At 36.6% G+C, this 26,675-nt stretch overlaps 1 protein-coding gene and 1 non-coding gene across 6 annotated transcripts in view; one reads left to right on the top strand and one right to left on the bottom strand.

Annotated features, from left to right (window-relative positions):
• The window catches only part of CSTPP1 (centriolar satellite-associated tubulin polyglutamylase complex regulator 1), a 202,543-nt gene that overhangs the window by 106,712 nt on the left and 69,156 nt on the right, over nucleotides 1-26,675 (top strand). The window lies entirely within an intron of this gene.
• Nucleotides 15,393-15,496, bottom strand: LOC112663758 (U6 spliceosomal RNA). Its single transcript, XR_003139354.1, has one exon. It is a non-coding gene; the product is annotated as a U6 spliceosomal RNA (small nuclear RNA).

Genomic DNA, 26,675 nt, shown 5'->3' with positions numbered 1-26,675 from the left:
CATCCTACAGTAAGTAGCATTTGGGTTGTTTTCAGTTTGGGGCTGGTACAATGTGCTGTAACCCTACTTTTATACATCTCTTGGTATATAGATTTCTGTTAGGTATGTACTTAGGAGTGAGATTGCTGGGAATGTGTATGTTCAGCTTTAGCGTATATTCCCAGATTTTCCAAAGTGATTTTATCATTCTCCACACTTAAGAGCAGTTTCTGAGAGTTCCTGTGGCTCTGGAACTTTTTGTGGGGCCCATGCATTTTAAAAGCTTTGCAGGTGATCCTGATAACCATTAAAGCTTGAGAATTACTTACTGCAAAACCTTTTATAAATATAATTCTCTAAAGCACAGCTCTGGGCTTGTTCATCCCTGCTTAGAATGTCCATAGTTCTGTATTGCCTCCTAAGGAAATATGAATCCCATTACCTTACATTGTAGGCCACTCATGTTCTAACCTCAGCCTTTCCAACTGCAACTCTCCTACTCATAACCTAGCCTCTAACAACACAAAAACACTTGCTTTCCCCCCAAACACTCCTATGCTTTTCCCCTTGCACACTTTTGTTTTGCTTTTCTGCGTAGAATTTTCTTGCATGTCTGTCACATTTCTGCCCATTCTCAGGTAGACCCAGCTCAAGTAACATGTCTAAAAGTCCTTGTGATTATCACATCCCTCTCTTCCTTGCCTTCCCTTACCTCCATTCAAAAGTGAGCTCTCTAATGGCACTTCTTCTATCACATCTTATATATAGTTATTGGCAAATATAGAATCTCTTTCCTAAGATATCACCTGGATTTGTAGTGTCAAGCTTCACATAAAACCCTAAAGAGAAAACCTTTTTAGAGTTAAGTGGCCTTGGGTTCAGGTGAACTTTTTATTAGGTGTGACCTTGGTCGAGTTACTTTTTCCAGGCCTTAGTTTTCTCATCTATAAAATGGAGAGTATACCACTTCAAAGTTGTGACAACTCAGTGAGATAACAGATTAAGGCAGTTAGTAATCTTGGCACATAATAACTGCTCCATCAATGCCAGCTGCTTGTGTCATTGTGATAAGTATCATCGTTAACTCCCTTGATGGCAGAGACCACATATTTTCTCTCTGAATCCTCATTCACTGCCTTTGCTTGGTTTTGGTGCTCTAAATGCTGGGTGAATAAATTCATGAATGCCTGCTGGATGACTGGATGTGCCATGCTCATTTACAGTGCATTTCCAATAAGATCACGTCTTGGAAGGAACAGTTCAAATTTCAATTTAACCATCAGATAGGGACAGAAAGGAGTGTTTCTACTACAGACTTTTATTTTATTTTTCTACTACAAACTTTTAAAACTATATTTAAAAGGCCAAATCCCCAGTTTAACCATACAACAGCTGCTGTCCTTCTGCTGCCAGGAAATAGGGAAAACCCTCCCAAGAGCTATTTGCTATTTGTTTGTTCATCTGATAAACATGCCCTGACTTGGGGAGAGCACACACTTCCCCTGCAGGCAAGCGCGGGTCTGGGAAGTTGCATGTAGCAGCAATAAGGAAGAAATCCCCACTCTGTGGGAGAGGTTTCTGCACAGACTCTGCTAAGCCCATTTGCAGTTTTGTTGAGTTATTTACCAAGATGAAGGGACTGGGTGTGGCTGGTCTGAGATTCCTCCTGGGAAGTCACTTCAAGAATCTCCTTCATTTCCTCACCCTTCATCTTTGTTCTCTGGCTTTGGTGCAAGGGTGCAGATAGTCGCGCCCAGTTGGCTGCTGCTCCCAGCACACTGAATTCTTTGAAGCTGGCTCTTGCAGCCAAGGATTCCCTGCCCTGTTCTTTTCTCCTTGCCCTGATTTAAAAAACAGTTCTGGAAATTCTCATCTGGCATGGAGATTGATGAGAAGGAACTTCATGGGTTGCATGCTGGTTTTTTAGATACATAGGAACCAAAAAGGACATTTAGAGCTTTAAATTATTATTTTTCAAAAACCCAATATTAATAGATTTTACATGAACAAATTATAAAGTAGGTTCTGCCATCACCACTATCACTAAAAGTATTTTAGTGCTAAGAGGCCATACGAGTGGGACAAAACTGATACCGGAAAGTATTTATCACCACCTCTATCACTTGCAGAAGGAATGTAAGAATGTACTAGATAACTGAAACCTCAGGAAAGATGTGTAACAAAACATACAAAGATTAATGGGTACTCACGAAGGCATTTACCAGGCAACCAATTTTATTTATTTATTTATTTATTTATTTATTTATTTATTGTTTCAATAAAGCTTTATCTGATAGAACATGGCACACCAAAAAAGTAAATAATGTTGATAAGAAATTAATAAGGTTTGAAGAACATGATTTGCAAACTTAACCTTATTACCTTGTATAAAATATCATATCCAACAGTTGCTGAGTACATATTCTTTTTAAGGACACATGGAACATTTATCAAAAGTGACCATAGATAGGGCCATGAAAGCAAGTCTCAATAGTTTACAAAAAATTAAAATCAAATATGTTCTCTGACTAGTAAACAATTACTTCTAAATAATGCTGAGTCAAAGAAGAAATCACAATAGGCACTAGAAAACAATTTTACCTAAATGACAATAAAAATATAACAAATCAAAATCCATGAGATGCAGTTAAAGTCATACTTAGAAGACAATGTATAGCTTTAAAAAAACAGATTAGAAATGAAGGCTAAAAATAAATTATTTACATATCTTTCACAAGATATTTACAAAGGAACTGTAAGTTGAAACTAAAGAAAGTACAACAATATCTAAGAGAATTAAGAATCTAGGTCAGTAAGGACAACAGTTTAAATTCAAAACCAAACCTTAGGACTCCAAATATAATGTTCACTTATTATACCATCTTGATTCTCCACCCCTTTCTCCAAAAAATATCAAAGAAACTAATTTGTAACAAACTAATTTGTAAGTCTGCTGCTCTTAAAACCCACTGTTTTGTTATTATTATGGCCTTTTCCTCATAAAGATCCTAGTTAACATTTCTCTTAGAAATATCAATTTTCTCCCTCTGAGCAAGAGTTTATCTCCTAGGTCAAAGAAAACTATTAAATACTAAAAAGAGGATGAGTTTGGAAGTGGATTTTTATTTTTATTTTTATTTTTTTAAAGATTTATTTACTTATTCATGATAGACAGAGAGAGAGAGAGAGAGAGGCAGAGACACAGGAGGAGGGAGAAGCAGGCTCCATGCCAGGAGCCCGATGTGGGACTTGATCCTGAGACTCCAGGATCGCGCCCTGGGCCAAAGGCAGGCGCTAAACCGCTGCGCCACCCAGGGATCCCTGGAAGTGGATTTTTAAAAGGATATTTCTCTTATGTAAAATATGAACAAATATGTGAATTTAGTCACATTATAATCACAGTAGGTCTGATGACAAAAGAATTAATAGTCTGAAAAATATATAATTCCAGTGTTCACAACCTTATGTGTTATGCTAATTGGCCAATAATTCTTGGAAGTACATTTCTACTTTTAAAATAAAACTAAATTCAGGAGGCAATGATGGGCAAGGAAGTAATAGTGAAAAAATCTACATTTATTGTCTCAAGTTGCAGAATAGCAGAATGGTATAATACCATTTATATAAAATTATACATATCTTATGTCTGTGCATGTTTATGTGCATACCAAAATGTTTGGAAAGAGGTTTACCAAAATGTTATTAGTGGTTTTCTCTCAGTACTGGCATTTTACTTTTTCTTCACACTTTTCTATGTTGTTTGAGGTTTTTTTTATAATGATCACGCAGCATTTTCATAATCACAATAAAAATAAAGCTATTTTTATTTTGAAAAAAAGAAAATGTTGTTTAAGCATCTGCTATGTGTCCAAAGTGGTACTAGGAGTTATGCGATATAGAAAAGAAGGCTGTGGCCTTGAGGCCAATGATGCATACAGTCTAGTTGGGAAGATGGCTAAAGAGTGGTATAGAGTATAATCAGGTGTCAGGGTATGTGGTTCAAAGAAGTGCCACAGGTCATAAGAAAGAAGTGGCCACATGGAAGCTTTTATTGAAGAGAGGAAGCTCAGGTTGGACCTTGAAAGATGGCAAATTTGACTAGGAAGAGGGAAGAGGGTATTTTAGGCAGTGTGAGCACTGAAGCGATAATGGTATTTGAAAAGACAGTGAGAAACCAGCTTATCTAGCATAATAAGAGATTATGATTTGTGGTGGAGAAATTTACTCTCTTACTAAGCTTATTCCATAAACTGTCTTATTTTTTTAAGATTTTATTTATTCATAAGAGATGCAGAGAGAGGCGGAGAGAGAAGCAGGCTCCATGCAGGGAGCCTGATATGGGACTCTATTCCAGGTCTCCAGGATCATGCCCTGGGCTAAAGGCAGATGTTCAACCACTGACCAGGTGTCCCTATAAGCTCTCTTTATTTGGATCTATTGCAGACTATATTTTGGTATTCTTGAACATTTTATTTTATTTTTATTTTTGTTTTTTTTTAATTATTTTTTAAAGATTTTATTTATTTATTCATGAGAGACACACAGAGAGAGAAAGAGAGGCAGAGACACAGGCAGAGGGAGAAGCAGGCTCCATGCAGAGAGCTTGACATGGGACTCGATCCCGGGTCTCCAGGATCAGGCCCTGGACTAAAGGCGGTGCTAAACCGCTGAGCCACCCAGGCTGCCCATTTTATTTTATTTTTAAAGATTTATTTATTCATTTGAGAGAGACTGAACACGAGTAGAGGGGGAGGGGCAGAGGGAGAGGGAGAATCCCAAGCAGACTCCTCGTTGAGCATGAAACCCTACACAGGGCTCCCATCTCATGACCCTGAGACCATGACCTGAGCCTAAATCAAAAGTCAGACACTCAACCGACTGAGCCACCCAGGTGCCCTATACTTGAGCATTTTATTTTATTTTTTAAGTTAAAATTTTTTTAAAGATTTTATTTATTCATTCATGAGAGACAGCGAGAGGCAGAGACATAGGCAGAGGGAGAAGCAGGCTCCATGCAGGAAGCCCGATGCGGGACTCGAGCCCGGGACCCCAGGATCACACCACCGCTGAGCCACCCACATGTCCCTACTTGAGCATTTAAAAAGCAGACCCTAGAAAAGTAAATATAATTATTCTGAATATTGACCTAAAGTGACATAAAAACTATGACTGCATTTCATTATGTTAGTGTATTGAAGATGGAAGACTTTAATACACGTATTCTGTAATCCTCTCATCTCCGTCCAGAAGCTTGTTCTCAATTCAGCAGTGGCTTTTGTATGGTCTTTTAATTTGTGATTAATATATTCCTACCCCTTTCTTCTTCTATTAAAAAAATCAAAAAGTAGGACACAAAGGATGGGGCCAAAACAAAAACAAAAGTTTGTTTTTGAAAAGGACATTAAGATTGAGACTTTTCCGAACAATGAAGTCAGGATTCACTTTCAGTAGTTACTTGGTTAGCAAGATTACATTAAATTTGTAGTATACAGTCTAAATACTGTAGCTATGTAAATTATACTTATGCAAACAAGTGTTTCTGAGAACCATATATTTGAAATTTTAAATACAAAATGTCAATCATAAGACTTTCCTTTTTGAATTCATTATTAAATGCTTTCAGTGTTCAAAGCATTGTGCTAGATGATGAAAGGTATGCAGAGAACTCACTCATTCAACTGTTCATTCACTCAACAGTATTTGTTGAATGTGTCCTCTGTGCCAGGTTATTACTCTAGGTGCTGGAACTAAAAAGGGTAAGGAGGATATCATTTTCTTTTTAAGTTCATAGTCTAGTTGGAGAGAAAATGGACATGTAAGTAAACAGTTATATATAGATCACTAGTAGAAAGTGTCAGGCCAAATATGCATGTTTATTTACTCTCTCTGTAGAACACACTAAAATTATGATAAAGGGGGGGAAAGGATAGAAAGCCAAAAGAACAAACAAAATAAGAGAAGAGCTTATGATGAGAGACAGGTGTCAACTAAATTTTAGAAGCTGAACAGCAGATGGTTAAGTAGGAACTGATTTAGCAGAGAAAGCTGATGACTAACTACTTACAAAAGGGAAAGGTGTCAGTTCCACAGAGGTCTGGGGGGTCAGGGACTGGAATTGACGGTACTCTGAAATTGGGGATGTACAGAAAACTGAAAACAGGAAGAGTTGTTGAAAGTCTTTATAAGGAACAGTAAGATCCCCAGATCCTCTCTCCTTCATCAAGCATCAAGGTCAGTGCCCTTCTGAATCCAGTAGAAGATTGGAGAAACTAAACTGGAGGAATTTTCAATTTAGGAATGAGAGACACAGAGCAGAGGTGAGATGGCTAATGAAAACAAGGAGATTAAGACAGCGTCTATATGCCAAATGTTGATATCCTGTTCCCTTCTTTGCTTAGCTCTCAGAATGCTGTCTGCTAAATGGATGCCCTCCAGACAAAGCCTGGAATATTTTCTGGAGAAACTAAAGTAGCCCTAGAAAAAGTCCCTACAAATCTGATGTTTAGGGAAATGACCAGGTCTCAACCTATTCATTGTATATAAAGATCAATGTTAACAAGCTCTACCCATTCAGATAACCCAGCTTTTTAATATCTTACTCTAAATATGGATGGACATACTCAAGGATCACCAGATATGAGGAAGAAATCTTGAACATAATAGAAATCAAGGCAAAACTGACAGGGCACAGGAGGAGGAAACTCAGGAAAAGCTGTGACAATACAAGGAAAAGAAAGCTAGAATTAATACCCTCAGGGGAGAAAAAAAGAGAAAATACTAGATTCATTAAATAAGACTAGCCTACTATAAAAAAAAAAACAAAAAAGTCCTTAGAAATTAGAATATCAGAAATAAAAAATTCAGGGACACGTGAGTGGCTTAGTCAGTTAAGCATCTAACTCTTGGTTTTGGCTCAGGTCATGATCTTGGGGTTGTGAGATTGAGCTTCAAGTTGGGCTCTGTGCTGAGTGTGGAGCCTGCTTGGAATTCTCTCTCCCCCTTTGCCCCTCCCCCCATTAAAAAGTAAAGAAAAAGAAAAAAAATTCAATAAAAGGACTGAAAGGTAGAGTTGAGGAAATTGCCCAGAAGAGGCAAAAAAAAAAAAAAAAAAAAAAAAGGAAAGTAAGAGAAATAATACAAGAAACTTCGAGGCCCAGTCCAGGAGTAAAACATAAAAAAAAAAAAAAAAAAAAGGAATACAGAGGAATTAGAATGCTATCAGGCTTCTCAATAGCAACACTGGAAGCTAAAAAACAATAGAGCACAATACTTTCAGAATTCTAAGGGAAGTTTATTTCTGACTTAGAATTCTGTACCATAAGTCAAATTATCAATCAACTATGAAATAAAGTATAGATTTTTAGATAGGCAAGAGCTTATAAATTTTAACTACCATAAGCATTTCTCATGAAACCCTGGAAGGACGTGTTTCATCAAAAATTGGGATAAATCTAAAAAAGATGAAATTATGGGATCTAGAAACAAGGGATCCAACAACACAGGAGAGAGGTTAAGAGAAGTCTTAGGATGATAACGAAGGATAATCCCAGACAACCATTTGTGTGGAAGAGCTAAAAACAACCAAACTGGAGCAGCAGAAAACTCCTAGATTGAATGTGTACAAGAAAATAAAAAATAGAACTGATTAAACTGTTGTGTTAGGGGCCCCTGGGTGGCCCAGTCAGTTAAGCATCCAACTCTTGGTTTCAGCTCAAGTCATGATCTCGGGGTTGTGAGATTGAGCCCCATGTAGGGCTCTACACTAAGCACACAGTCTGCTTAAGATTCTTTTCTTCCTCTCCCCCTCCCCATTGCTCTTTCACTCTCTCTTTCTCTCTCAAGTAAATCTTAAAAAACAAAACAAAACTGTTGTGTTAGATTACATTCAGTTGGAGAGTTAGAGATGAATTCTTCAGTTAAAGATACAATGATTACGGGTACCTAGCTGGCTCAGTTGGTGGAGCCTGTGACTCTTCATCTCAGAGTTGTGAATGCAGGCCCTGTGTTGGGTGTAGAGATTACTTGAAAATAAATCTTTAATAAAAAAAAAATAAAAGAAATAGCGATTAATACTTAGAAACTCCAAGCAAACCAAGAAAGTGACAGTTATTCCAAGAAAAACAAAAAGCTGTATGAGAAGGAAAAATGAACTAGTAATATACCTTGCAGCTTGGCTATGAATAATATTCATATAACATAAAAATATAAGTACTAAATATTTTAAGATAAAATTGGTACTATATATTAGAGAGATTGGAAAATGGAAAGTATGTGTCAGTGGTAAAAAAGATATCTTTATCTAAGAGTTCAAAGATAATGTCTAAAATTTAAAAATCAAGAAAGAGCAGCATATGCATATTATTAAAAAATGAAAACCAAACACTTGGTGAATTTGTTAAGTGGAGTTAAAAAGAGTTGCTGCTATAGTTTGATTTAGAGTCAACTGAGTTTGAAAAGCCAGCACACCTTTCAAATGAACCTGTCAGCAGGAATTCAAGAATGTTACAGAGATTGGAAGAGGAAATATGGTCAGTAGTTAAATCGTGTGAATGGATGAAATCACTGAGGAATGAAAGTGTAGTGAGAGAGGGGGATAAGGGCAGAACGTTGGGGGATCCTTATATTTAAAGGATGAGAGAAGGAAGAAGAATCAGGGAGAAACAATCAGAACATATGAAAAGAAATGGCATAATATAACATTGCAGAAGCCAAGGAGGAGAGTTCTAAGATGGGCAACAGTATCAGTTGTCACAGGTGGAGAGCTAAGAAAAGATCCTTCAAATCTACTATAGTGACTTAGTGATTATCCGTAACTTTTAAGAGAACAGTTTAGTTGAATGATGGGAGCAACACTGAAAGGATTAATGAGTGAATGAATGGGTGGTGAGAAAGAAGGGGATAATGAATATAGCACACCATTCTGAGAAATTTGTCTTTGAAAAACAAAAGAAGAAAGCTTTAGTGAGTAGTCTTTGAAAGATTTTTTAGATTAAGAGATCACTTAAACATGTGCAGGTAGCTAGCAAGGAGTTAATGGAAAAAGCAAGGTTAAAGATGCAAGTGTAAGGGGATAATTGATAGAGCAAGGTCCTAGAGAAACTGAAAGAACTGACTTTTAAGAGCACAGATGGAAGGATTAATCTTAGTAAGAAATGGGAAAGATTCTCTAAGAGAGGGAAAGAAGAAGTGAGGATTAACTGAAGACAAAAAAGAAATATTAAAGTATAGGGAAAGGAAATTGAAGGACTGAAAAATCAGGTGACTTCAGTCTTCTCAGCAAAATAGTTTATCTGCTTAGAGTTGTGAGTCGGGGCAAAGGGTTAGTTTGGAAATTTGAGAATGGAAAATGTCTGGGGCAGCTGTTGTAAGGAATGTAATACAAAGTCAGAAGGAGATGACTAAAAGGATTACCCAGTAGCCATGAGCATCCAGTTGAGGTTAGATAGTATGAATTTGTAATAAAGCCAATCAATATGGTTTCTGGACTTCCTCCAAGAATGCTGTATCTCCAAAAGTTGTATTAGTCATCATCTTGGCTGGAGAAGGGTTTCCTTGGAGTGTCTTAGGAGACATCCCAGGGTTCAAAAACTTGAGAACAATCCTTGCTCAAGGAGAGTTAATGCCCAGAAGTACCAAAGTGCAGATTTGCCTGTAGGATACTTCCATCTGTGGGTCATTCAGAAGTCTTTTGGGAAGAATCATAGGCAACGAAAAAGAAATATATTTAGGAGACTTAAGAGAAGCAAAGCAGTCTGATATCAAAAAGATCTATAGCTGTATGTGTATCTAGTCACAAATCTGAGGGTGGGAGCATGTTGGAGAACATCTGGATTCAGATAAAAGAAGAGCAGAAGAGAAGTGACATCATCATGGGATTAGACTGTAGACTACCTAGCCAAATGGAGATATAGATAAAGCATTTTTGATGCAGATCACAAAACTGGACTGAGATAGGAGAACATGGTGATAGGGATTTCAAATGTCAAGGCATAAGTCAAAGTCAGATTCAGCCAAAAAGCAGTATACTTGATTAATTCTTTGTTTCTGTTTCTGTTTTTCTGATCATTAAAGAAATACTTGATTATTGTAGAAATGTAGTAGTACAGAGAGGTGTAATGAAGCAGAAAAATAATCACCTCCAAACCCACTACTGACAGCATTCACCATTTATATACTTGCTGTTATTCCTAGTGGGTTTTTTGTTTGGTTTGTTTGTTTTTGTTTTGTTTTGTTTTGTTTTTGTTTTTGTTTCTTTTTGGTGGGGTTTTTTAGCCTAAACAACAGAAATTTATTTTCTCACGGTCTCTAGGCTAGAAGTCTAAGTCAAGATGTCAGCAAGTTTGATTTCTCCTGAGGCCTCTCTCCTTGGTCTAATATTTTTTTATAAATGGGTGTTTTTACACATAGTCTAATATATACTATGCTGAATATACATTTGCATAACTTTTTTTAGCATAGAAGCTTTTTCTCCCGTATATTTCTCATATATCTCATGTATATCTTCAAATATATCTAAAGTCCTTTTTTAAATTTCATCTTTTTCTTCTTTAAAGTTTTAAATATTGTATTTGCTTTCATGTTATCTTCATCTAAGAAGGAAGAAATATGAGGTAGGAGTTCTACATATAATTATAAAAAGTTTCACTCTTTATGGTTTCCTACCATTATTTATATTTTTCTGAAGATTTCAGTCAATATTATTAGGAAAAAGACATAAGAGATATACACATTTTAAAGAAAAAGGAAAATCACATTATTTGCAGGTGATACAAATGCTTACCTGGAAAGCCCCAAGATAAACTGAAATCTATTATAAACAGCATGAAACTTCAGCAAGAGAATTAAATAAAATATACTAAAACCAATAATTTATTTAAAAATAATAGCCTTTATATATTCAGATAAAAAGAAAACTCCCTTTTTACAATAACAAGAGAAGATAAAGTACCTGGCAATAAACCTAACAAGAATATGCAAGACTATATGAAGACTTTAAAATGCTACTGAAGAACCTGAAAGAAGCCTTTGGCATATGGAAAGACATACTGCATTCTTGGAAAGGGAGACTTAAAAATCATAAAGTTGTCAGTGCTCCTAATTTTATCTATAATTAACATGATCTCAGTAAAAACAGTATTTAATTTTGCTTATTTGCTTATTTTGTTGAGACAAGCTGATTGTAAAGATTATACAGAAAGACTAAATAGAATAACCAGGAATATCCTGAGAAAGAGAAGAAATAATGGGGCACTAGATCTACCAGATTTAGAATCTATTACAAAGCTATAAAATTTTATTAATAAAATAGCTAACACAAATCACTATGTTCCAGGTACTGTTCTAAGCACTTTAGATAAAATAATTCATTAATTCTCACAACAGCTCATTATGGTGAACTTGCTCAAACTCACAGAGCCAGTAAGTTGCATAGGTTGAATTTAAACTCAGAAAGTTGGCTCCAGGGATCCCTGGGTGGCTCAGCGGTTTAGCGCCTGCCTTTGGCCCAGGGCGCAATCCTGGAGACCCGGGATCGAGTCCCACATCAGGCTCCCGGTGCATGGAGCCTGCTTCTCCCTCTGCCTGTGTCTCTGCCTCTCTCTCTCTCTCTCTGTGTGACTATCATAAATAAATAAAAATTAAAAAAAAAAGAAAGTTGGCTCCAGTGGTACATCGCTTCATCACTATGCTATACTATACAAACATTCATTATTGGCACATGAATAGGTAAGTAAAAATCAATGGACCAGAATGGAGAAGCCTCAAAACTGACCCCAATATGGAAATAGTATTAACCTATGTCGGGGGAGGGGGAGCATTTTAAATCAATGAGCACAACTAGTAGCCATCTTAAAAAAAATTAAGTTGGATTCCTTCCTCACACCTTATATGAAAATAAATTCCAGATGGATCAAATATTTCAATGTAAAAATTGAAACCATAAATACCCTCAAAGAAACCGCAGGAAAATGTTTTTATAATCTCACAGAGAGAAAAGCCTTTCTAAATATGAATGACAGAAAGCTTGGAATCATAAATGAAGCTCCTGATGTATTTCAATAGGTAAAAAAGGATGAAAAATCTGCTTGATGGAAAAAACCCTATAATGAGGACAAAAGATTAACAACAAATAGGGAGAGATATTTGTAACTTAGAGAGATGAAGGGCTAATTTCCTTATGTACAGATTCCTTAAAAATCAGCTATAAAAATACTACATATTCCGTAGAAAATTTAATGAAGTGAACAGAAAACTCACAAAAAAGAATTGTATAAATGGTTCTTTAAAAAATTTTAAAATAATACAATGAGATATAATTGAGTGCCACAAAATTCACCTAGTTATTTATTTAAGATTTATGTCTTTATTTTAGAGAGAGAGAGAGCAAGAGAGCATGAGTTTCAGAAGGGGCAGAGGGAGAGAGAGAGAGAATCTGAAGCAGACTCTATGCTAAGCATGGAGCCTGACATGGGGCTTGGTCTCAGGACCCTGAGATCACAACCTGAGCCAAAACCAAGAGTCAGATGCTCAATCAACTGTGCCATCCAAGTGGCCCTATTTTTAAAATTTTTTAAAGTAGGCCCCATGCCCAACATGAGTCTTGAGTTCACAACTTTGGGATTAAGAATTGAATGCTTTACTGACTGAGCCAACCAGATGCCCCCCTAATTCACCTATTTAAAGTGTACAATTCAGTTGTTTTTAATATATGCGTACACAGTTGGGCAACCATCACCACAATCAATTTTAGAATATTTTCTTCATTAACTCCCCCTGCCACCGCAAAAAACCCATACTTATTAGCAGTAACTCTAGTTAATAATTACCCACTACTTTTCCCCCCACTCACCTACTCCTAGCCCCAGACAACCACTAATTTACTTTCTATCTCTTTGGATTTGCCTATTCTGGACATTTCATATAGATGGAATTACACAATATGTGGGCTTCTATGTCTGGTTTCTTACACTTAAAATAACAGTTTCAAGATTCATCCATGCATAGTATGTATCAGATGCATACCTCATTCCTTTTCTGTGGCTAGATAATATTCCATTGTATGGGTATACCACATTTGTTTATCCACTCATCCATAGATAGACATCTGGGTTGTTTCTTCTTTTTGGCTATTATGAATGCTGCTATGAGCATCTGCATTCAAGTTTTTGCATGAGCATATGTTTTCATTTCTCTTGAGTATATATACCTAATTCTATATAACTTTGTGAGGAGCTGCCTTTTTCCAAAGTAGCAGCATCGTTTTATATTCCCACTAGCAATGTATGGGTTACAGTTTTTCCAGGTTCTTGCCAACACTTGGTATTATCTGTCTTTTTTAATATGCATCCCAGTGGGTAGAAAGTGGTATCTCATTATGCTTTTGATTTCCATTTATCTGATGACTAATGATGTTAAGCATCTTTTCCTATGCATATTGGTCATTTGTATATCTTCTTTGGAGAAATGTTCATCTACATCATGGTATGTATCATCACATTTGTTCCTTTTTTTTTTTTTTTTTTTTTTTGCTGAGTAGTGTTCCATTATATGAATATAGCACAATTTGTTTTTGTTCACCTGTTAATGGACATGTGAATTATGTGGTTTTTGGCTACTATGAATAAAGTATCAAAAATATTTGTCTATAAGACTTTGTGCACATATTTTCTCCTAGCTTTATTGTGATATAATTGACAGGTAGCATTATGTAACTTTAAGGTGTACAAAGTGATGATTTGATATATATGTATATTGCAAAATGATTACCACAATAAAGTTAGTTAACACCTCCATTACCTCACATAATTACCGGTTTTTGTAATTTGGGGGATTTGTTATTGTTGTTGTTGTTGTTTTGTAATTTTGAGGGTTCGTTTTTATTTTTTATTTTTTTTTTGAGGGTTCGTTATTATTGTTTTTAGTAGTGAAAACATTTACGATTTGCCCTCTTAGCAACTCTCAAGTATATAGTACAGTATTGTTAAGTATAGTCATCTAGTCATCATGCTGTATGTTATGTCCCCAGAACTTATTCATCTTATAACTAGAAGTTTGTATTCTCTGATGAACATCTCCTCATTTCTACCACCTCCCATTCTCGGCAACCACCATTCCACTCTCTATTTCAATGAATTTGGCTTTTTTAGATTTGATATATAATTTGAAATCATACAGCATTTGTCTTTCTCTGACTTATCTCACTTCAAGATCCATCCATGTTGTTGTAGAAGGCAGGATTTCCTTCTCTTTTATAGCTGAATTGTATTCCACTATATACATATATTGTATTTTCTTTATCCATTCATAAACCAACACTTAGGTTGTTCCATGTCTTGACCTGAGCCAAAGGCAGACACTTATCCGAATGAGCCACCCAGGTGCCTCTTCAATTTTTTTTATGAAAGTCTTAGTTTTCAATGTACAGATTTTTTTGCTGAGATAAAAAAAATTCTTTGGTTAAATTTATTCCTAAGTATTTTATTGTGTTTGATACTATTGTAAATGGAATGGTTTTCTTTCTTTTTCAGATAACTCGCTGTTAGTATATAAAAATGCAGCTGATTTTTATATATTGATTTTGTGTCCTGCAACTTAGCTAAATTTATTTATTAGTTCTGACAGGTTTTTTGTTGTTTTTTTTTTTTTTAGATTTTTTTAGGGGCGCCTGGAGGGCTCAGTTTGTCAAGCATCTGCCATCAGCTCAGATTATAGTCCCAGGGTCCTGGGATCAAACCCTAAACCCGGCTTCCTGCTCAGTGGGGAGCCTGCTTCTCTCTTTCCCTCTGCTGCTGCCGCTCCCCCTACTGTGCTTTCTTTCTCTCAAATAAATACATAAATTCTTTTAAAAAAAGGAGAGATTTTCTATATAAGGTGATATCATCTACAGAGACAATTTTACTTCCTCGTTTCCAATTTGGATGGCTTTTCCATTTCTTTTTCTTGCTTAATTTCTCTGAGTAGGACTCCTAGCACTATGTTGAAAAGGTATGATCTTGTCCCTGCTCTTGGAGGAAGAGCCTTCAGTCTTTCACTGTTGAGTATGTTAGCTGTGGGCCATAAATGACCTTTATTTTGTTGAAGTACATTCACTTCTATACCCAATTTATTTTGAGTTTTTTCATAAAAGGATGCTGAACTTCATGGACATATGTTTTTATTTCTCTTGGGTAAATATCTAAGAGTGGAATTGCTGGCCGACTTTTCCCAAAGTAGTTGTACTGTTTTATACTCCTACCAAAAATGTCTGAAAAACCCTGGTTGTGAATACATCCTTGCTAACATTTGATGTTTTCAGTCTTCCTTTCTCCCTTAGCTTTATTGAGATATAATTGACATGTAACATTGTTTAAATTTAAGATGTGATGATTTAATATATGTATATATCGTGAAATGATTATCACTATAAGGTTGTTTTTAGAAATATGGAACACTTCACAAATTTGCATGTCATCCTTGCATAGAGACAATGCTAATCTCTGTATCATACCAGTTTTAACATATGTGTTGCTGAAGTGAGCACAGACTTTTTAATTTTAGCCTTTCTAGTGAGTATGAAGTGGTATCTCATTGTGGTTTTAATTTGCATTTCTCTGATGATTAATGATATTGAATACTTTTTTATTGTTTATTAGCCCTTTTCTTTGTGAAATGCCTTTTGAAATCTTTTTTTTTTTGTATATGTTTTATTGGAGTTCAATTTGCCAACATATAGTATAACACCCAGTGCTCATCCCATCAAGTGCCCCCCTCAATGCCTTTTGAAATCTTTTACTCAGTTTAGGATGGGTTGTTTTAATTACCGAGTGGTAGGAGTTCTTTATGTATTCTGGTTGCAAGTCAGATTGCATATTGCAAATATCTGTACTATTCTTTGGCTTGTTTTTTCCCTTTATGGTGTTTTCCATTAAGCAGAAGTTTTTAAATTCCATTTGATAAATTTTTTCTTTTATGGTTAGTGCTTCTGGGCCCAGTTTTTAAAAATCTTTGCCTATCCTAAGTTTGTGATAGTATTACCCTACATTTTCTTCTAAAAGTGTTGGAAATCTAGCTTTTATGTTTAGGTAAATAATCCATCTTGAATCAATTTTTGTGGGTGGTTTGAGGTTGAGGTCAAGGTCCTCTTTTGTACCATCTGGATAACTAGTTGTTTGTTCCAGCACCATTTGTTGAAAAGACTACTTTTCCCACTTAACTGTTTTGGTTCCTTTGTTTAAAAAAAAAAAAAAAAAAAAGTCGATTATATATGTATGGGTTCATTGCTAGATTTTCTGTTCTATTCTATTGATCTATTTATTAAACCTTAGACTTGATTACTTTAGCTTTATAGTAAGGTAGTGTATGCGCTTCAGCTTTTGCTTTTTCATAATTGTTTAGGTCATTAGAAGTCCCTTGCATTTCTATATAACTTCTAGAACAAACTTGTCAATTTTTACAAGAAAGGAAGAAAGAAAGCCTGCGAAGAATTTGATTGAGATTTGAAGATTCTGTAGATCAATCTGGGGAGAATTGTCAACTTTATATTATTGAATCTTCCAATCCATGGACATAGTACATTTTTCCTTAGGTCTTCTTATATTTCTCTCAGCTTTCTCTCAGCAATGTGCTATCGTGTTTAATATATAGATCTTATACATTTATTTATTTATTTTTGATCTTATACATTTTATTGAATATCCCTAAATAGTTCGTGTTTTGTGCAAGTATTATAAATAGTATTATTTTTTGAAGTTATTTTCTTTACCAGTTTTTCACTGCAAGATTATAGACATCTCATTGCTTTTTGTATGTTCCTCATGTATTCTGTGACTTTGATAAATTCTCTTATTAGTTCTCATAGATTCTTTATAGATTCCTTAGAATTTTCTGCATGCAAAATCATGTCATATGCAAATAGAGGCAGTTTTACTTCTTCCTATCCAATCTTCGTGGGGGTCTTTCTTTTTTCTTGATTGCACAGAGTAGGACCTCATTACAATATAAATAGAAGTAATAAGAGCAAGTAACCTTTTTGGCCTATATCTCCCACTCCCTTTCACCCATTTTTTCCATCTCCCTTCCTCCCTCCCCTCTGGCAACCATCAGTTTGTTCTCTGTATTTATAGATCTGATTCTTTTGTTTATTTATTAATTGTTTTTTTAAATTCCACATAGGGGCAAAATTATATGGCATTTGTCTTTCTCAGTCTGACTTATTTCACTTAGTATAATACTGTCTAGGTCCATCCATGTTGTTGCAAATGGCAAAAATCCCATCCTTTTTTATGGCTGTGTAATATTCTATTATACACACATATGATACATATACACATGTGTATGACATCTTTATCTGTGCATTTATCAATAGACACTTCTTAAACATTTTATTTCAATTCAATTAATTAATGTTATTTTATAATGTATTATTGGTTTCAGAGGTAGAGGTCAGTGATTCATTAGTCTTATATAATACCCAGTGCTCGCTATATCATGTGCCCTCCTAATGTCCATCACCCAGTTACTCTGTTCCCCCACACCCCTTCCTCCAGCAACCCTCAGTTTGTTTCCTCTGATTAAGAGTCTCTTATGGTTTGTCTACCTCTCTGATTTTGTCTTGTTTTATTTTTTTCCTCTCTTCCCCTATGATCCTCTGTTTTGTTTCTTAATTCCACATAAGGGTGAGATCATATGATAATTGTCTTTCTCTGATTGACTTATTTCACATAGCATGATATCTTCTAGTTCCATCCATATTATTGCAAATGGCAGATTTCATTTTTTTGATGGTTGAGTAGTATTACATTATATGTATATATCACATCTTCTTCATCCATCCCTTGATGGACATCTGAGCTTTTTCTATGGAAAAAAAGAAAGTTTTACTATTGTGGACGTTGCTGCTATAAACATTGGGGTACAGGTGCCCCTTCAGATCACTACATTTGTATCTTTGGGGTAAATACCCAGTGGTGCAATTGCTGGGTCATAGGTTAGCCCTATTCTCAACTTTTTAAGGAACCTCCAAACTGTTTTCCATGGTGGTTGCACCAGCTTACAATCAACACCAACAGTATAAGAGGGTTCCCCTTTCTCTGTATCCATGCCAACATCTGTCATTTCCTGACTTGTTCATTTTAGCCATTCTGACTGGTATGAGGTAGTATCTCATTGTGGTTTTGATTTGTATTTCTCTGATGCTGAATGACTGAGCATTTTTTCATATGTCTGTTGGCCATTTTTATATCTTCTTTGGAGAAATGACTATTCGTGTCTTCTGCCCATTTCTTGGCTGGATTATTTGTTCTTTGAGTGTTGAGTTTATCAATAGACACTTAAGTTGCTTCCACATCTTGGCCATTATAAATAATGTTGCAATAAACATAAGAATGCATATATAGGGCATCCCGGGTGGCTTAGTGTTTCAGCGCCTGCCTTCAGCCCAGGGCCTGATCCTGGAGACCTGGGATCGAGTCCCATGTCAGGCTCCCTGCATGGAGCCTGCTTCTCCCTCTGCCTGTGTCTCTGCCTCTCTCTCTCTGTCTCTCATGAATGAATAAATAAACAAAATTTAAAAATGCATATATAAAAGTCTTCCTTATTAAAAAATTACATTGCAGCAGGGTGCTGGGCTGGCCCACTCAGAAGAGCATGCAACTCTTGATCGTAGGGTCTTGAGCTCGAGTCCCACATTGCGGGTGTAGAGATTACTTAAATAAATAAAACTTAAAAAAATTACATTGTAGCTAAAGGAACAATTAGGTCTAGGTAGATGGTATACCATTATGAATGAAAGAAAAAAAAAACCAGAGCATTCACCTCCTGTTTTGATTTAGTTTTCTCAAAGAGGATGCTATTTGGACTGAAAAAGATAAAATTAAGAGTAGTTTCAGGGAATGAAATCAAACATGACTGGGATTTTAAGAGATCACCTAACTCCTTTAAGTGAACTCAGATTTCTGGATCTAATTTACATTCCAGGGTACAGACATCTAGTAGGTAAACTGGCTGTACCATTGCTGCAGTCTGTAGAAAATGGAAATTGTGTTCATTATGGGGAGGGGTGAGGGTGGAGAGAAGTTCCAGATTGGAGTCAGAGAACCAATATTCAGAAAGTCATTTAAGGAGACTGAGGTTGGTGACCCTGATACCTGTCTTGAGTGATATTCTTCAACTATTTATTAAAAAGAATAAATATCTGTAGGTATTCAGGAAAGGAAGCTATGGTAACTATAAGCCTATGAGAGTTGATTGAAGAAGAAGCAAGGGGAGAGGACCAGGGGAGAGGATGAGGGGAGAGGAAGGGAGGGGAGAAGTGAAGAGGGTCAAGGGAAAGAGAACCCACACTTTGTGGGTAAGGAAGGCCTGCTTTCAATCCCAGCTCTTTTACCTCTTAGTAAAGTGATATCCTTGTGAATAAGCAAAAGTAATATAGGATGGATGATAAATAATTGGTTGAACAATCATACCAAAAATGTGCTAATTAATGGGTTCATATCATCCTAAAGGGACATCTCCAGAAGTATGATTCTGGACTATGTCCTTAGCCATTTTTCTTTTTTTCCCTAATCCATTGTTTGAGTGAGAGCATTGATGGCAAGCTAATCAAAGTTGGGAGAGATAGCTAATAAGCTGCCTAAAAGAAACAAGACCTGAAAAAAGATAGTATAATATAGTGGAACAAATATGGGTGTGGTATCATTGGGTCTGCAACCAGTAGCTGTATGGCCTTGAGTAAGTTAAGTAACCACCTAAGTCTTTGTTTCCTCAGAATACCACTTATCCCGTGGTGGTTGTAAGAATAAAATATATGTGTTTCTGTGTGTGTGTGTGTGTGTGTGTGTGTGTGTGTGTGTGTGTGTTTATTATCTATTGCTATGTAATAAATTATTCCAAACTTGGAGGTTTAAAACAATAAACACTATTTCACACAGTTTCTAAGCATCAGGAATGTAGGAGCAAATTACTTGGATGGTTCTGACTCAATATCCCTCATAAGTTGAAATCAAGACTTAGATTCAGCTGCAGTCATCTGAAGGCTTGAAAAGGACTCCTAAGCTCACTTATCACTGTTGGCAGGAGGCCTAGGAAGTTCACATATTCCTCATGACTATGGCAGTGGCTTCCCCAGAAAAAGTGATCTCAGAGAGAGAGAGAGAACAAGCAAGCAGGAAGCCAAAGTGCCTTTTATGACTGAGTTTCTGAAGTCACATACTGTCACTTTTGTTTTATTCTGTGTATTAAAAGTGGATTACTAAGTTTAGCTCATACTGAAGGGGAAGGGACTTAGGGTCCATCTTTTGAAGAAGGGAGTATCGAGATTTTTGTGGACATGTCCTAAAACCACCACAATATAAAAAGTACCCTATATAGCACTTAACACTTAGTAAGTACCCCATAAATGGCACTTATTATATTGTTCTTAGTATACACTTAATACTTGTGCTTTTTACTATAGAGCCATCGTGGACAGAACAAGAAAACCTCTTGATTTTTCAGATTCTTGGAAAATATAGAGAAAGAAGCACTCTCTACCACTATAATTCATTACATGTTTTGTAAATTAAAATGAATGGACTATGTCTCATTAAGAGCAGTACTAATAAACATGCATTTTAATAACACTTAATGGGTGTACCTAAAATGCATAGTAAACCTGCAAAATACCAGTGACATGGATAATTTCAATGACAGTTAATCCAAAAATTGATTTTGTTTGTTTTTTTTGTTTTTGTTTCTTTAAAGATATTATTTATTCATGAGAGACACAGAGAGAGAGGCAGAGACATAGGCAGAGGGAGAAGCAGGATCCCTGCAGGGAGCCTGATGCGGGACTCAGTCCCAGGACCCGGGGATCATCACCTGAGCCAAAGGCACACGTTCAACCACTGAGCCACCCAGGCGCCTCTTGTTTGGTTTTATTAAGGATTTTATACTTAAATGTAGATATGGCTCATCTGAGAATTCATTGAATCTTAATTGTGTAATATACCAGCTTGTCTTTCTGGGTATCCTGTTATCCTTTCCATTTAAGAATGGGCCACAGCTAAAACAAAGAGGCCACAGTTTACAGCAAAGATAAGATTTGCTCTTCACATGCCTTCCCTGAGGCCAAGGAGCAATTATGGGGAGAAATAAACCAACAAACAAAAAAGTATTTTATCAACAAAGGGCTCAATTAAGGAGGAGAGTTAATGTTGTGAGTAAAAATGTAGAAACAAGAATTAATAAGGCTAAATCACTGGGTAATCTGGATTTCCTTTGTTTATGTATACATTTGTGTACATACGGGTATAGAATGTCCATCATTAGCCTCATGGATTGTCTGATGTTCATTGTAAACAAAAACATAAAAACTCCAAATCCAAATGGACAGAGTAATTTAATGGGGCACTTTGATAAGATCATTAAATAGAAGATATTGTCATACCTTAAACTTATTAATTTTCTAGTGTTTTGATTTGCATTGAACATTAGATCCTCAGGGTAGTGTCAGACATGGTTGAACTCTCTTTAATATCTTACCAACATAGCAGTCAAATTTCTAAGGTGTTCAAAACAAAGCCACTAATTTGAAAGTAAGTAAAAAACAGTCCCTGAAGAGCCAGTGTGTACAGAATTTATATGTGTCTTTGTAGGCAAGGCAGGAAGTCTCCTAAGAGTTTCACAGGGAGCCTCTTATAAATGCATAAACTTCAAATACAGATCAGGTTATCAATTGCAGATTTAAAAAAGTAGTGAGAGTGGTCTAAAGTATTGTTAGCCTTAGCCCACATAGCAGCATGGCTTCCCACAGAACACCAAGCAATTCTTAGACACCAGCAGGGTGTCTAAGAATTCAACTTAATTCAGCTCAATTCTGATACCATCAACCTGGAGACAGCATCTGATTCCACAGAATAAGGGTTCTGGCCTAAAAGCTTGCCCCACATCCTCCCAACCTGGCCCCGCCACTGCCCTACTTTACCAGTAGCAAGCCCTGGTTGTTGCCTGTACTTCTGACCAATTAACTATAAATCCAAAGTTCTCAGTACTTTCTCCCCAGGTTTGAGTAATTTGCTAGGGCAGCTCACAGAACTCAGAGAAGCATTTTATTTAATAGACTACCAGTTTATTATAAAAGGATATAATTCAGGAATAGCCTGATGGAAGAGATACAGAAGGCAAGGTATGGGTAAAGGGCACAGGGCTTCCATGCTCTATCCAGCTGCATCACTCTTCCCAAATCTCCATGTGTTCACCAACCCAGAAGCTCTCAGAACCCCATTCTTTTGGGTTTCTATGAAGGCTTCATCAACATAGGCATGGTTGATTAAATTGTTGGCTTTTAGTAATTAAACTCCATCTCCAGGCCCTTTTCCTGCCCTGGCAGTAAGGAGATGGGGCTGAAAGTTCCACCCTCTAATCACAAGATTGGTTCTGGCAGCCACATCCTTATGTGCTTCCAGAAGTCACCTCGTTCACAAACAAAAGACAATTTTACCAGTCTCAACACTTAGGAAATTCCAGGGGCTTGGGGAGCTGTGAGGTAGGAACTGTGCCTAAATAAATGAGAAATATATTTTGGTCATCCCCAAAATATATTTTTTATAAATCACAATATCACAGACACACACCCACAGTCATGATAAATGTTATCAGAAAAGAGAATCACTAGAAAGCCAAATAGTGAAGAGAAAATCTATATTAAAAACAGTATTTTAAGGTCATTTACCATGTAGGAGACAAATAAATCATTTTATTAATCTTTTTGCTTTTTTGAGGATATCTTTCTATTATGCTCCAGAACAATAAGCCATATTCATAAGGTTAGAATGATTAAGCAAATGGTAACTCTGTTCACTATTATCTTATTGGTAAGACAAGGAAGTTTGTGATTCAGTTTAGAGATACTTCCAACAAATATGCATAAAGTTGGAAAAAAATGACAATTGAGTAAGCTTTACTTATTATCTTATATAGAATGCACATAGAAGAAGTGAATCACTAGAGCCCTCTGGAAATGCTGTGTACTGGGAACCCTGGGTGGCGCAGCGGTTTAGCGCCTGCCTTTGGCCCAGGGCACCATCCTGGAGACCCAGGATCGAATCCCACATTGGGCTCCCGGTGCATGGAGCCTGCTTCTCCCTCTGCCTGTGTCTCTGCCTCTCTGTGTGTGTGTATGACTATCATGAATAAATAAAAATTAAAAAAATTTTTTTAAAAATGCTGTGTACTGATTTAGCATCACAATGGTGGTACATCCTGTGAATAATAAAATAATTTATAATAACAACCATCATTTAAATGTATCAGGAACTGTGTTAAATCTTTTCATCCATTATAGTATTGAATCTTCTTGACCACCATTTGAGTAAATATTATCTCCGGTTTAAAGACAAGGAAATTGAAGCATAGCAGATAAATAATTTGCCTGACATTGTTTAAATAGTAAGTAGTAGAGCCCAAAAGGAAAATGAGGTCTGAGAACCTTCATCCAGCTTTATTATCTTAGTCTAAGTGTTTATGGTGATGGGAATACCCTTTCTAAGGAGGAATCATAGTGTACCTTCTAATATATTTTCAAAGAATAAGTGAGGATCCTCTCCTTTATATCTTATTGTTTATATGACCCTTTGTTTTTCTCTCACCCTGTGGTAAGCCGAATAATGTCCCCCAAAGATATTCAGGTCCTAATCCCTGGAACCTGTGAATGTCATTTTATATGACAAGAACTTTGCAGATAAGGCTAAGTTAAGAATCTTAAGATGGGAGACATTATCCTGGATAATATAATCACAAGGGTCCTTGTAGGAGGCAGAGAAGGTTTGATGACAGAAGAGGAAAAAAGCAGTCTGAAAGCCAAAAGCGTGGGAAGAAAGGACCATGAGCTGAGAAATTAAGATGGTCTCTAGAAAATGAAAAAAAAAAAAAAACAAAGAAACAATCTCCCCTGGAACCTCCAGAAAGAACCAGCCCTGCTGACACCTTGGTTAGCCCTGTAAGACACATGTTAGATTTATGGCCTCCAGAACTGTTAGGAGAATAAGCCACTAAGTTTGTGGTAATTTGTTACAGCAACCATAGGAATCTAATATATACCCCATATTACTGGCTTCATGGATAATTTGCTAAATACTTTGTTCTTGTATCTTTCCTGCACTGTAATTATTTGTTATTTTCCTGAAGTCAAGTATAAAGTGTGAGAATAACATATATGTAAAAGCACTATTTCAGATCAAATTGAAAGAAGAGTGTAGAGAATTGAGCTAAGTTACCACATGCTATTGCTGCCTCAGCATCCATTTTATTTGGTCTGCAGGGACTTTAAACTGACACTAGTCCCCTCATGCAAGTGAATGCTCTAGATAACAGTTGGCAGGGTCACAAGCTTGCAATTGAGTTCCTAATAAGACTTCCCTAACAACCCTTGTGATCAGCAGTCTCCCCTACCACCCAGGGCCTACCCCTTGTGCACCTCTTAAAAAGACCCCTGTGGAGCTCACTAAAGCCTTACTCTTTATTATTTTTTTTAAAACATTTTATTTATTTATTCATGAGAGACACAGAGAGAGAGAGAGAGGCAGAGACACAGGCAGAGGGAGAAGCAGGCTCCATGCAGGGAGCCCGATTTGGGACTTGATCCCCCAGGACTCCAGGACCACACCCTGAGCCAAAGGCAGACGCTAAACCGCTGAGCCACCCAGGGATCCCAAGCCTTACTCTTTAAAAAAAAAAAAAAAATTATTTATTTGAGAGAGAGAGCACAAGTAGGGGGAGTGGCAGGGAGAGGGAGAAGCAGGGCTCAATCCCAGGACTCCGAGACACTTAATTGACTAAGCCACCCAGGTGCCCCTAAAGCCTCACTCTTTTGGTTTGAATTGACCAATCCAGCCTTAGCCTGGAAACCTGAAAGCACTCCACACACAGACCCTGATAAAGGCATGTTGTCCCAGGCCCGGTCACTCTCTCTCTCTCTGCACCCTGCCTTGACCTCCCCACGTGGCCCCTAGTGCTTTGTGCTTCTTCCAGGATCTGTTGGAAATAAATAAACATATCTATTTCAGTTTCTCTTGTGGTCTGCTGTTGAACCAAGACTCACCATCTGGCATCCTGTGCTCCACTTAATAAATGTTAATTTAACAAAGTCATAGCAAAGAGATATTGTGAGAGAATATCCTGTGGCTATTCCATATCCCAGCCTTTCCTATGGCTGCAAAGGAAAAGGGAAAGTATTACTAGGTATAATAATGAAAGGAAATCTTTCAAGATGAGGGATCAACACACTTTCAGAAAAATGTCGAAGAATAAGAGTCAAATCAGTTAATCATTTTTTTAAATAAATTTATTTTTTATTGGTGTTCAATTTGCCAATATACAGAATAACACCCAGTGCTCATCCCGTCAAGTGTCCACCTCAGTGCCCACCACCCAGTCATCCCACCCCCCGCCCACCTCCCCTTCTACCACCCCTAGTTCGTTTCCCAGAGTTAGGAGTCTTTCATGTTCTGTCTCCCTTTCTGATATTTCCCACTTACTTTTTCTCCTTTCCCCTTTATTCCCTTTCACTATTCTTTATATTCCCCAAATGAATGAGACCATATAATGTTTGTCCTTCTCCGATTGACTTATTTCACTCAGCATATAAATCAGTTAATCATGATTCACATCTCTGAATAGAAATGCTGTAGGTTTCCCCTACTCCCACCAGTCCTCATTATAAAAAATTTCAAACCTACAAGAAAGTTATGAGAGTATTATAAAGGCACCCATTTGCCCTTTACCTGGATTCACCAAATGCTAACATTTTGTTGTTTGTGCATGATAGATAATTGATAGATTGATCATTTGAAACTAAGTTACAGGAACCCTGACACCTTACCTTGACATACTTCTAGGAGTAAGGGCAATCTCTTAGTATCCTGCACAACCCCGATGTTATCACATTTAGGAAAATGAATGACAGAGACGCCTGGGTGGCTCAAGTCAGTTAAGCGTCTGACTCTTGATTTTGGCTCAGGTCATGATATCAACCTGGATGTGGAGCCTGCTTAAGATTCTCTCTCCATCTCCCTCTGCCCCTCCCCACCTCTAAAAAAAAAAGAAAAGAAAAACAATTCCATAACATCATCTGACATCCAGTGCAAATTATAATTTCCCCAACTGTTCTCAAATATATTTAGCTGTTTGTTTTCTGATCCAGGATAGAATCAAAGTTTACACATTGTACTTGGTAACATCTCTTTAGTTTCTTGTAATCTAGAATAAGTCCTCTACTATTTTGTTTGTCGTGACATGTTTTTCTTGTTTTGCCTGACCTTCCCTGCACATGTAAACACCACAGGGGCAGGGATTTGGGTCCCTTTTGTTCGTTGCTATGTCCTCAGCATTGAGAATGGTGCCTGACACATATTAAGACTTAGTAAATATTTGTTGAATAAATAAATGAGTGAATGAATAAGTGACACAAGTATAATGAATGTCATGCAAGATGATTTAGAGGATGCCAAGGGGACTGAGAAGCTAATCTGTTGTTGTTTGTGTGTAACTCTTACCTCTGTGTTCCAGTTAGACATGTTCTGGGCTTGAGCAACAGGCTCATTTTTACAACTAAAATGGGAAAATATAAAATAATAAGTATTTAAAAATTTTTTTAAACACCCAGTTGAAAAAATTGGCCAAGCAAAAGAGCCATGATAACATGCACCTTAATAATAAGACTACAAGAGACTTGAATTGAGTCCTTT

Source organism: Canis lupus, chromosome 18 (genome assembly GCF_003254725.2).
Source record: "Canis lupus dingo isolate Sandy chromosome 18, ASM325472v2, whole genome shotgun sequence".
In the NCBI taxonomy this organism is placed as follows: Eukaryota; Metazoa; Chordata; class Mammalia; order Carnivora; family Canidae; genus Canis; species Canis lupus.
Note: the sequence above shows the minus strand (reverse complement) of the source record. Positions and strands in the feature narration are given on the sequence as shown.